The sequence below is a fragment of the Schistocerca piceifrons genome, chromosome 6 (assembly GCF_021461385.2).
Source record: "Schistocerca piceifrons isolate TAMUIC-IGC-003096 chromosome 6, iqSchPice1.1, whole genome shotgun sequence".
NCBI classification, from domain to species: Eukaryota; Metazoa; Arthropoda; class Insecta; order Orthoptera; family Acrididae; genus Schistocerca; species Schistocerca piceifrons.
In genome coordinates, this window is record NC_060143.1 from 435,143,525 (window position 1) to 435,157,500 (window position 13,976).

Genomic DNA, 13,976 nt, shown 5'->3' on the forward strand with positions numbered 1-13,976 from the left:
CGCCTCGGTTCGTGTAAGGAGCGTAAATAACGGACGATTGAACAGTGGAAAAACGTTATGTGGAGTGACGAACCACTGTACACAACATGACCATCCGATGGCAGGATGCGAGCACCTGTTCATAATGCACATCCTGTGACGGAGTGGTTACACGACAATAACATCCCTCTAAAGGACTGGCTTGCAGAGAGTCCTGACATGAAACCTACAGAACACCTTTGGGATGTTTCGGAACCCCGACTTCGTGCCAGGTCTCACCGACCGATATTGATACCTCTCCTCAGTGCAGCACTCTGTGGAGAGTTGGCTGCCACTCCCCAATAACCTTTCCAGCACTTTGTTGACGTATGCGTGCGAGAGTGGAAGCTGTCATCAAGGCTAAGGTTGAACCAATACCATATTGAATTCCAGCACTACCGATGGAAGGCGCCACGTAATTGTAAGTCATTTTCAGCCAGGTGTCCGGCTATTTTGATTAGATAGTGTACATCTATGAGGTCTGTTCAAAAAATTACGGAACTTTGTCCACAAAATTTTTCTACGCTTACCTTTTACTTATTGTTCATGGTCTTCGAAATACTCTCCTACACAACTGATAACCGCTCCCAACGCCGTTTCCACTTCCGGAAGCAGTTTTGGTACGCCTCTTGCTGGATCGAGCGAAGCGCCGTCTGCGAATTTTCTATCATCTCATCTATAGTTGCAAATCTTCGTCCTTTCAACGGGTCTTCAACTTTGGAATTAAAAAACGACCGCAGGGGCAGGTCTGGAGAGCACGGAGAATGAGGCAGCATAATGATTTCATTTTTTATGCAATAGTCACGCACCAACAGTGTGCGTTATCGTGACACAAGAGCCATCAATTGTCTCGCCACATTTCAGGCCATTTCCTTCTTACATTTTCTCGCAGGCGACGCAAAACGTCCCTGTGGCACGAATTCATGATGAACTAATCCTACAAAGAAAATTATCAGCATAGCTTTGACATTTGACCTGACCTGACGAGCTTTTTGTGGTCTTGGGGATCCTTTCCCAATCCACTGTGAGGATTGAACCTTGGATCCTAACATCATGACCGTAGACCCACGTCTCGTCGCCATTTATGATTCTTTTAAGGAACATCTCGTTCTCATTTGCACGATCCGAAAGAAAGTTCTTCACAGGTTACGAGGCGAAGGGCTTTTTGGTCTCGACTCATGAGTCGCTGGACGAACTTGGCGGCAAAACGAAGCATTTCAAGATTCTGGGTCAGGATTACATGACATGATCCAACTGTTTAATGTTACATTCTTCTGCAGTCTCTTGGACAGTCAGTCTTCGATTGGCAAGAACAATTTCGTTGACGTTCCGGACATGAGCGTATCGGTTGACATCACAACGCTACCTGAACGTGGGTCATGCTTAACTTCCGTCCGGCCATTTTTAGACTGTGCGAGCCACTCTTAACACCGAGTCGGGCTTAAGCACTCATCACTGTAGCGTTCCTGCATCATTTGGTGTGTCTCGGTAGAGATTTTCTTGAGTCTCAAGCAAAAATTTAATGCAAACGCATTACTCATCTAACTCTGCCATCTCGAAATTCGCAAACTGTGCTGACATGATGTTCTATTTAATACAGCACTGAACAATTATTAACAGACATGCAACAACCAATCTTCCGGCAATTACACATTAAAACACGCGAGAGTAGTGACGCCAACCGCATTTCGCTCCAACACACCTGAGCCGTGTTCCGGCTCGCGTTTGTGACGTTGACAGGTTGGCGTCGTGTATTCGGATTGTGACCTCTCGTTTTCTTAGTGCGTTCACTGTCGCCACTACGTTTGCTCGCTTTCTCTAACCGTGAGTGGCAGTCGCGGCGTTTATCGATAGCTATTACTGTGGTACTATCTTTGGAGCGACCTCTAGCATTTCCGACTCGTCGTGTGTCGAAGTTCAGTTGGCACTGAGCAGCAGTGAGGTCCATCAGCGCCAGTACTCGCCGAAGGAGCTGGCGATATAAGCACTGCCCGATGGAAGGATGTGGTCGCGAGAGGGCACGACCATGTCGGGGTTCGGGTTCAGCGAGTTTAAGTTGAATAGATCGTTATAGCCGAGTAGTGCAACTTTGACTTTTGTGTGTGTCCGTCCGTCGAAGTGACCTCAAGCCATCAAGCTGTCAGTTGGCGATTTTATACTCTGACGTTTCCCTTGCAAAACTTGATTGGCAAAGACCGTTGGTTGGTCGTTCGATCGGTCGTCTCAGTGGACGACGAGTATCTGGTCTTTCGACCGTTTCTGTGTTCTTAGCGTTCATGTCTAGGGGCAATTCGTCTTGTTTCTGAATAGTGACTCTTTTAGCATTGTTTGAGTTGTTTGTGGAATTGTCTTTTGCTATTCCATGTGCATCTAATCAGATTTTGAATAGGCAGTTTGGTCTTAACCCTGTCTGCGTACTAGGATTTGGTGGAGCCAAGTTGTGTAATTAAATGCTTATGATTTGACGATTTACCTGTTATTCTATCGTGGTATTGGTTATCGCATCTTAGGCGGATTTTGCGAGTGTGCTGGTCGGCGTTTAAGCTATCCGTAGTTTGAGTTGCCATCTCGTTGACTGAGCATAACTCTTGGCTGCCTGTCTCACTGCTCACGCAACTGTAGGGACTTTTCTCAAGTCGATCCTTGGAGGATCACTCCCTTCTTTTTTGGTCTGATTGTGTCAATAGTTTAAAAATAATATTTTGTTTAAATTATTCCTACTGCTTGTAGCCTTCAGCCGACAAATAGTTTGAATTCTTCTTAATAAGACCTTCAGCCGTCAATGTAGCTTGTGTTACAGTCAATTTTTTAAAAATGATTGTTTTTAAAAAATTATTACCTCAAATAAAGTGTACGTGTTTACAGTGCAACCAACGGTAACCGATTAGGCCCCGTTCACACCTTTTCCTGCCTTCCCTAAGTTCCACGTCTCAACACCATTGGAGCGCAATTACGGAATGTTCCGGAATTTTTTGAACAGACATCGTACTCGACAATTTCTTCATAATCTTTGCACTTTGTCCTTGGTCTTCCTTTGTTTCTCTTTCCTAGCGGCCGATAATACTAAAATATATTTAGTGCTCTATCCTTCTTTACCCCAGATACTGGTTCTTTCCAGTTATCTTGAAAATTGGCTATTGTCGATTCATTGTTTACATTACAGCACATTTAATTTTTTTCTGTCTCTGTAGTTGCTAGATCCGCTGTTGAACGAAACTTCATATTTTATTCTTACTGCGGAATCGGTTTCGAAATATGAAGAATTTCATTTCCACTTGTATCAGGGACATCTCTGTCGAAAACGTGTAGAAATCGTCTAAAAGATTTGTATAATTTTGTCTTTGTTGTTGGTCATCTGTGTCTACTATACAAAGAGGCCCACGCGAAATGAGGCAAACTGGGGACTCTAGTTTCTTATAATGGCCAAACAAAATTACTTACAAATTGATATATTCTGTCGCTCCAAATGTGTCTGAGCACTATGGGACTTAACATCTGTGGTCATCAGTGCCCTAGAACGTAGAACTACTTAAACCTAACTAACCTAAGGACATCACACACATCCATGCCCGAGGCAGGAGTCGAACCTGCGACCGTAGCAGTCCCGCGGCTCCGGACTGAGCGCCTAGAACCGCTCGGCCACCGTGGCCGGCTCTGTCACTCCAAACGTACATATTAAATTGGTTACAGTTATGCATCCGATTAATCCCGACAAATTACGCGTAATTAATTGGATGCAGAATCAATCGGTGTTGAAACGCTACCATGTAAATAGCTAAATATAATTAGATGCGTTACCCTGGTCAGACGAATAGAGAGTAATATCAACAGCATCAGAAAACGGTATAACAGGAATAGGACTTGTTATGGAGGTAGGACAGAAATTTACTATGGACAGTGCAGTGACAGGGTTGTTCTCATCAGGGTCGATAGCAAACAAACACAGACAATAATAGTTAAGGTATACATACCGCTGAAGCTGAAAATGAAGAGACACAGAGAGTATATGATGATACTGAATGGGTAATTCAGTTCGCAAGGGGAGATGAAAATTTAATAGTCATGGGGGACTGGAATACGAAGGCAAGAGAAGAAACAGAAGAAAGGATTACGGGAGAATATGAGCTTTGAGGTAAGGATGAAAGAGGAGAAAGACTAATTGAGTTTTGCTATAAACGTCAGATGGCAGTAGCCATTACTCTGTCCAAGAAACACAAGAGGAGTACGTATACTTGTAAAAGGCCGGGAGATACAGGGATATTTCAGTTAGATTACATTATGGTCACGCAGAGATTCCGAAATCAGATACTGAACTGTAAGGCGTACCCAGTAGCAGACATTGACTCAGATGGAAATTTGGTAATCATAAAGAATAAGCTAAGTGTAAAAGACTAGTCAGCAAGAATCAATGCCCAAACAAATGGGATACGGAAGGAATGAAGTGATATGCTTGAAGTTGGCTGAAGCTGTAGATATTGCGATAAATAATACGGCAGTAGGCTGTTCAGTTCAAGAAGGATGGTCATCTCAAAAGTTGGAGAGAAAAACCTAGGTCCAAGGAATGTAGTTGCGAAGAAACCATAGTTAAAAAAAGAAATATTTCAGTTGATCGACGAAAGAAGGAAGTACAAAAATTCAGGAATATAGAAATACAACTCACAATAGGAAGTGCGGGGAAGCTAAGGCTACGTGGCTACTTGAAAAAAGGGAAGAAATGTAGAAGGAAATGACTGTCGGAAGGACGGCCTCAGCACATAGAAAAATCAAAACAACATTCGATGAAATTAAAAACAAGGGCGTAACATTACGGGTGCAATGCTATTTGCACTGTTAGATGCGGAGGAGAGAGCGGATAGGTGAAAAGCATCCGTCGAAGCCTTCTAGAAATAGGACTTATGTGATGAGGTTATAGTAAATGAAACAGGAGTGGACATGGAAGAAATAGGGGATCCAGTATTGGAACCAGAATTTAGAAGTTTTTGAGCAATTAAAATCAAATGAGGCAGAATGGATGGATAACATTCCACAGGAATTTGTAAAATAATTGCGAGGAAGTGGCAACAAAACGATTATTCACGTTGATGTGTAGTATGTGTGATAATTCCGATATACCATCAGACTTTCGGAATAGCATCATTCACACAGTATCCATAAATATAAGAGCCGACAAGCGCGAGAATTTTCGCACAATCAGCTCATGCATCGAAGTTGCTGACAAGAATAATATATAAAATAATGGAAAAGAAAATTGAGGATATGTAAGATGACAATCAGTCAGGCCTTAGGACAGCTAAAGGCACGAGAGAGGCGGTTCGGACGTTGAGATTGGTAATGGAAGCAAGTCTGAAGAATCGTACATGGGATTTGTCGGATGGTGACAGATCATCGAAATCCTGTGAAAAACAGGGGTACTCTACGGCGAAAGGCGAGTAATATACAAGATGTACAAGAACAATAAGAGTGGAAGACAAAAAGCGAAGTCCACAGATTAAAAAGCTGTAACACAGGTAGACAGGTGTGTGGTCTTACGCTCCTGCTGTTCGATCTATAATTCGAAGAAGCAATGGTGGAAATAAAAGAAAGGTTCAAGAGTAAAATTAAAATCCAAGGTGAAAAGATATCAACGGTAAGATTAGGTGATGATATTATTCTCAGTGAAAGTGAAGAAGAATTGCAGGATCTGTTGAATTAATGAGAAGTAGCAGAAATGAGAACAGCGAGAAACATGACATCATAACTGGTGATCATGAAGTAGATGAAGGAATTCTGCTACCTAGACAACAGAATAACCAATGACGGACGGAACAAGGAGAACATAAAAAGCGGACTAACACAGGCAAAAAGGACATTCCTGGCTTAGAAAGGTTTTCTAATATCAAACATAGGCCTTAATTTGAGGAAGAAATATCTGAGAATGTACGTTTGGAGCACAGCGTTGTATGGTAGTGAAACATGCGCTGTGGAAAACGAGAACAGAAGAGAATCGAAGCATTTGATATGTGGTGTTACAGAGGAATGTTGACAATTAGGTGGACTGATAAGGTAAGGAATAAGGAGATTCTCCGCAGAATCCGCGAGTAAATGGATATATGGAAGACACTGACAAAAAGAGCGTGCAGTATGATAGAAAATCTGTTAAGACATCAGGGAATAACTTCTTTGGTATTAGAGAAAGCTGACAAGAGTAAAAGTTATTGATTGCGTTTTGTATGTGCGCGTCCAACTGACCACATAGAGAATTTTCAGAGGAATAACTCAAAAACGAAAATTTAACACCGTCTTGATTTCGTTTGGCAATATAAGATCTTATTCATTGTAAGCAATGTCTGTTGACGGTGTTACAGCAATAAAATCCTAGTGTACCGAGTCGCACTTAGCGCTAGTTACGCAAATATAAAAATAATAACAAATGATCCGTGTTTTTATTACCAGTCTCACGACATCATTGTGCAGTCATTCGACCTGAGGCACTATATTCAGCAGAATGTCCCACGGTGAATCGGAAACGTCTGAACGAGAAGTTAGAAAAGAAAGAAACCTCTTCTGCAATACCTTAGGCGGAACATGGGAGAATAATGCCAAAATACCAAAAAGACTGCTTACTGTCAAAGCGAAACATTAATGACCCAGAAAATACTAGCCAGGCGCATTTTTGTCTATTTTCTGCGCAAAAAAGAAATTGACGAGGGTGTGCTGGTTCACAGATGTTGAACTGGATTCAAGAAGTGAGGACCACGAATGAAGACATCCAGGACTGTTTTTATTGAAGAAGGACCACACAGAACGAATGAGTGAGTACTGGATGCAAGTTAAATATCAAAGACATGGTTGAAATAACGTACTCCACACGCAGTTTGCCGAAACGAAAGAAGAACAACGGCATGTACCGCGTAATAGCATTACTGCACAGTAATTTGATAATGACTTAAATTTAATTTCTGTGACTGACAGGTATTCATTGATCGTCATCTTTTTAAAAAAAGTCACTCAAACCGTTCTTCGTACCTGTTTCTATTGTAACATGTTGTTGTTGTGGGCTTCGGTTCGATGACTTGTTTGATCCAGCTCTCTATGGTAGTGTATCTTGTGCAAGCCTCTTCATCACTACATAACCAATTCTTTTCAATCTACTTACTGTATTCAAATATGGTTCCTGCTTATGATTTTTATCCTACACATTTCTCTATAATACAAATTGACGATATCATGTTACCCCAGGATTTATCCTCCACATTTCTCTATAATACAAAATTGACAATGCCTTGTAACCTCAGGGTTTCTTGTAACAATCTACTCTTCTTTTAGCCAAGTTATGCCATAAAATACCTTTACCTCAATTCGATGCGGAACCTCCTCATTATTTATGAGATCTATCCACCTCGTCTTGAGGAATCTCCTATTGCACAACGTTTCAAAACCCACAGTTCTAGAACGCAGGCTGTATTTGCGTAATTGCTGATACAGTATTTGTTTTTGCAGTGTCGGTCGCCATCCGGTTGGCCGTGTTATTGCCGCCAGCGCGACAGGAGGGCACTGCCACGAACGTTTACACCACTGCCAATGATAGGCAGGCATCACCTCTTCGGAGATCCAGCGGTGGGTCTATTTAAGTTAAAACATCGATGCAACGAGCCCTATTTTGTGTTTGCCATTTCATAACATTTACAGACTCTCATAGCGGTCAGGGCTCAGCATCTACGAAACAGTCATATTATTTAAGACTGACTGAGTTGTAAACCTTTTTATCTGTATATATTTCAATATTCAAATCTACTGTTAGCAACTAACTCTGCAACTACAAAAAACAAAGTTATGTATTACTTTTACTATTTGGTATCAGGTGCAGAATAAATTAATACCTGAATTCTCTGTCCACGAACGGCTCCTGTAACAACTAAAGAACAACAAAGCATGGAAAGGAAGATACAGCAGTTTTATGGGCATAAGCCAGTGGTAAAAGGCAAAATTGCCTGGCTAACGTTTTATTTTCTAATGCTGAAGATATCATGAAATTTTTTAACAGCTCAGAAAGCAGGCGTAGGATCGAACAAGCTCAGCAATCCCAACTGTTTATATGTATAAGCGCAATAGGTGGTTCGTGACGTCATTAGAGCGTTGCCTAAGATCGAACAGTGGCACCGACGTATGCTATGAAGCTTTGATTGCAATCATGTCTTCGATTTAAGGATTTGGGATACGGATTTGAAGAACCCAGTACGTTGTCGTCGATGCTGAGTGTTCATCGGAGGTCAGGGTATCATCTGGAGTGCCCCAGGGAAGTGTGGTAGGTCCGCTGTTGTTTACTATCTACATAAATGATCTTTTGGATAGGGTGGATAGCGATGTGCGGCTGTTAGCTAATGATGCTGTGGTGTACGGGAAGGTGTCATCGTTGAGTGACTGTAGGAGGATACAAGATGAATTGGACAGGATTTGTGATCGGTGTAAAGAATGGCAGCTAACTCTAAATATAGATAAATGTAAATTAATGCAGATGAATAGGAAAAAGAATCCCGCAATGTTTGAATACTCCATTAGTAGTATAGCGCTTGACACAGTCACGTCGATTAAATATTTGGGCATAACATTGCAGAGCGATATGAAGTGGGACAAGTATGTAATGGCAGTTGTGGGGAAGCCGGATAGTAGTCTTCGGTTCATTGGTAGAATTTTGGGAAGATGTGGTTCATCTGTAAAGGAGATCGCTTATAAAACACTAATACGACCTATTCTTGAGTACTGCTCGTGCGTTTGGGATACCTATCAGGTAGGATTGAGGGAGGACACAAAAGCAATTCAGAGGCGGGCTGCTAGATTTGTTACTGGTAGGTTTGATCATCACGCGAGTGTTACGGAAATGCTTCAGGAACTCGGGTGGGAGTCTCTAGAGGAAAGGAGGCGTTCTCAAATGGTTCAAATGGCTCTGAGCACTATGGGACTTAACTGCTGAGGTCATCAGTGCCCTGTCTCGGGCATGGATGTTTGTGATGTCTTTAGGTTAGTTAGGTTTAACTAGTTCTAAGTTCTAGGGGACTAATGACCTCAGCAGTTGAGTCCCATAGTGCTCAGAGCCATTTGAACCATTTTTTTGTTAAACCATAAACAGTACAGGTTTAAAGCCTTCGAAAAATTGTCTACAAGCAAGGTTCAACTGATCGTTCAGTATATTACCGTCCTTGGGCTCTAGATGTTTGAAAATTTGTAATTCTACCCACAGATCTAATGTACGCCCTTTGACTTCTCTGTGTAGGATAACAGTGTCTTCTAAATGTTTAGGCGTATCACCGGCTATCAAGAGGTATTCAGCAAAAGTAGAGCTGTGTATATTCGCTCCTTTTTTACCTAATAGGTGTTCTTTATATCTTGTTTTATTATATTAATTACTTCTCAGTGTTGAGATTTTGTCTATCAGCATACCTATTTATTAATGTTGCAGTTCGTATGACGACACTCTAATCTCACCAGCAGTCCGTGCTAAAAGCAGAGAAATTTCTGAAATATTTTCAGTCAAATAGTCGGCACGAAATTCGCTCGCCACTCCGAATCAAACGCTCAAATGTTAAATGGATGAAGGCAGAACAAAAATAATGGAAACGGACAAACGTTCCGAGAAAGGATGGGAACGAGTAGGAGCAATTTCCGTGGGAGCCACCAACTGATAATATTTACCGACTTATTGATTTATTCATCGGCCGCGTGTGTTATGTAAAGCATGTAGGCGGCGATCGTATCGGCGACTTCTGCTGAATAATGGAAGACGGACGAGATTCGGACGTCCCGGCAGGACCGCCGCATCCACGATGCGCGCTGGCGCTGCCGCCGGCGCATACCCAGGCGAGTTACGGCCGCCGATGAATATGGATAACCAAATCGTCTCCCAGGGGGCCTAAGTGCAGTCATTTATCGGCAAATGTCATCGACGGGAAGTCCGGAATGACTGGAAATTCCTGCTGGCTGAGTGGATAGGAAAAGTCTGTCACCGGCCACGCCCTCGTGCAGCCTTCTGCGAGAGCCCAGAAACACATATAGGTAATCTAAACAGCGAACTTCGCCGCAGTAGAATTCACACTGAGATGTTTTCACGACATCTCTAACGTGACAGCAAGTCAGCTGTTGTAAGATATACGGATGAATGCTATAATACCCATCTCATTGACAGACACTAAGTATGTCTCCAGGTAAACTGTTCTTCGTTCACGGATGATTTTGCCGAACTATCCGAAATTCTGGAAGAAATTGAAACACAAGTAAATCTCTTGAAACAGGTAGCCAGTAGAGCACGTTTAATAATCTTCACAAGAAAAAACTAAATTTTTTCCCTTCATAAAAAATATCTCAGAAGTTTTAGTAACAGGCATCGACGAAATAGAAAAGGAAGAAACGTTCAAATATCTGGGAGATTGTTTTAAAAAGATCTGTCATAGATGAAATCATACACATAATACAGAGAGCATACTGAATGTTTGCAATAATTTCCAGAAAAAGAAAAAAAAAGAAAAAAAACGCGTTTCAATGCGCTACTAAAACCATGATGCTTCTAAGATATAGTTGCGCTCTACTAAAACTATGGTTTTCTCCAAGTAAATTGTTCGTCGTTCATGGATGATTTTGCGGAACTATCTGAAATTCTGGAAGAAACTGAAACAGGTAGCCAGTAGAGCACGTTTAATAATCTTCGCAAGAAAAAATCAAATTTTTTACCAACATAAAAATATCTCAAAAGTTTTAGTAAAAGGTGTCGTCAAAATAGAAACAGATGAAACGTTCAAATATCTGGGAGACTGGTTTAGAAAGATCTGCATAGATGAAATCATACACATAATACAGAGAGCACACTAAACGTTCTAAATAATTCCAAAAACGCAAAACAAACGAATTTCAATATGCTAGTAAAACCATGATGCTTCTAAGATACAGTTGCGCTTTACCAAAACTACGGTTTTCGTACAGTACATAAATGACGTAGTAAATGACAGGGTTACAGGTAACGTCGGTTGCATTGGTGGGAGAGAAACATAAAATTAATGAGTGGGAGAGAAACTGGGAACCGACGACATCTCTTTGTTTTTTGTGTTTTTGTTTCTTGATTTGTTTTGTACAATGTTAGAACCGCACATCATTCAGTGCTAATCTATTGTGTATTTTATGTCCTCACAAAATATAAAGTGCATTTTATAATTAAGAAAAATTAGTTGAGCGCGAAGCTTCTGTGCTTTTATGTGACCAATGCAATTACTTTCAAGGCCGGCCAGTGTGGCCGAGCGGTTCTAGGAGCTTCAGTCTGGAACCGCGCGACCACTACGGTCGCAGGTTCGAATCCTGCCTCGGGCATGGATGTTAAATCCCATAGTGCTCAGAGCCATTTGAACCAATTACTTTCGATTCGAGTACGGTTTACACGAAAAACATAAAAAAATATATATGCTTACTGTTATTATTGAATTTCAGTTTCTGGCGCTATATGATGAATTTGTACGGTCTTTTTCTAATACAAAATCCCTCTGTTTGGCGTTACAGACAGCTAACTCTCGCATAAAGCCAAAATCAAACATTGACAACTTCAGCTTTGCTGTAAATATTGTTCATTGTTAACTAACAGACAGGAGGATAACTGTGTTGATAATAATTTTCCTTAGTTTACGCGTTTCTTTATATATCCTCACTCAGTTTCTAGACGGTTCACCGCCTCTGGTGTCTATGGGAAACTAATGAGACACTTATCGCATACGCTGGCAAAGCGAGAGAACTGAGGTAAAGCTTGAAACGTATACAACACACCTAACGTCCAGATAATGCGGTTACAATCTTAACTGTCAATACTGCTAGGAAAAGTACCGTAGTCAACGCTTACTTATGATGGTCTACAGTACCCTACTATACTTTTACAACTTTTGGAGAGAATTTATAGGTCCAGTAAGAAGCGTAGAAACCCGTACATCAAGAAAATTGTTTAAGAGCTTCCGGAATGCTGGAGCAGCTGTGGGTCAGCAACTTTTGTTAATCAACACAAAGGAAAACCAGTCGAAAGCGGGACGAGACCAATTTTCAAACCATCGTAACGTAGTCAAAAATAGTATTTCCGGAGATGCGAAAACCATGTCAAAAATGTGGAACGAACAGTTACAGCGCATACAGATAGTTATCTGCAACCCCATTTGACCGACCGACCATCCGAGAGCTAGTAACCCCCTACAATTTTCTGTCATCCCACAGTATTGGTCAATGACCACCAGCAGTCGGATTAGGGCATTACCGTCCCATGACTGCTGTTAACACCACCGCAGTGGTGCCGGACCGGGAAGCATAGACTGCTGCTGGGTGGTGTCGTATTCTGTTTCAGCAGTGAATGGCGGTTCTGCGTTGCCTCAGATGACCTCATCGGCGCGTACTGAGGCGAGCTGGGAAGACGTGGCATCTTACCATTGTTTTGGAGAGGTGTAACGGTGTCACTCCTGGTCTCATAGCGTGGGGATCCATCGGGAATGACTTAGTCACCGCTGGCATTGATTGATAGTACTCTGACTGCATAATGGTACGTCACGGAGAGCCTGCGTCCTCATTTACTGCCTCTACGGAAATGTGGCGTGGGACAATGTTCGCCCACACGTGCCACGTGCCTCTATGAACGGTCTGTCTGGTGCTGAGGTACTCCTGCGGCCAGCAAGATGACCAGATCTGTCAGCTGCCGAGAATTCTTCCGGGTTGTATGGTCGTGGTCCATGGAACTCTTCTATCCCTGACGTTTCGTCCAGTCGGCAAGACTCAGCATAACTAGGAGCACCGCCGAAGATGTCCAACGTAGCTTCGGACGAAACGTCTGGGATAGAATAGTTCTATGGACCACGGCCATACAACCCGGAAGAATTCTCGGCAGCTGAAACATCCGGTCGTGAAAGCCTTCATTGTATGCCCAGATCTGTCCCAGATAGAAAATGTGTGGGACCAGCTCGGCTGTCAACTTCGTATCAGTGCCAATGTCCCGGATATCAAGGACGAGTTAGAACAGTCGTGTGCAATCTTGCCTCAGGAGAGAATACAACGGCTATATGACACCCTTCCCAACCGAATCAATGCCTGCATGCAGTCCAGATGCGGCGCAGCTTATTGTAGTAAGTAAGCTCATACTGTCTCCTTCTCTAGACAGTTGACCCGATTTTGTCATCGCTGAAGTAACATCACACATCCTTTCAATTTCATATTCTCCTCCCTTTCTGAGTTTTCCACTTATTTTTGTCAGTAAATTCTGTAGTATACTTAGTTAATGGAGACGTCCTTTAGTGGTATACTTGCTTCGAAGTATTGTTGTTATAAGTTTATTTTGATTGTTGTCTTTCTGGGTGGTAGTATGCATATGGTAGAGCATGGCTTTTGGCGCATAGAGCAATGGCGGCGGAAGACGTCTGGTATAGCAAGTCACCCTCGTTCTTCCAACGGCCTTGTCAAAGAGGAGCGGACAGATGTTAGAGGCGCTGTCTATCCCTTGGAGTGGGAAACTGCCCCTAAAAGGTGGAAGAATCAGCGACGATCAATGCCATGAGGGCTCAGACACATATTGTGTATCCACACTACGTGTGACCTGTAATTGAAAAATGTCATGATTATCTTTTCACTGACCAAAGATTCCGGAACAATCATCCATTCGGATCTCCTGGAGGGCACTGCTAAGGGGGAGGTGACATTAGAAAACGACGGAATAACAATAGACGAGTCGGAAAGTCAGAAGTTTCAACGTAGTAGGGAAGGTAGAAAACCTGAAAATGGAAGTGCTAAGGCTCAATTTAGATCGGAAATGGGGAGAAGACGTGGATTTCTAGTCCGACTAATACAGGATAATATCAACACCAGCAGAAAATAATAACACAGGAGTAGGATTCGTTGTGAATAGGAACGAACGGCACAGAGCAAACTGCTGTGAACATTTCAGCGATAGGATTCGTCACATTCGACAGAAAAACAAC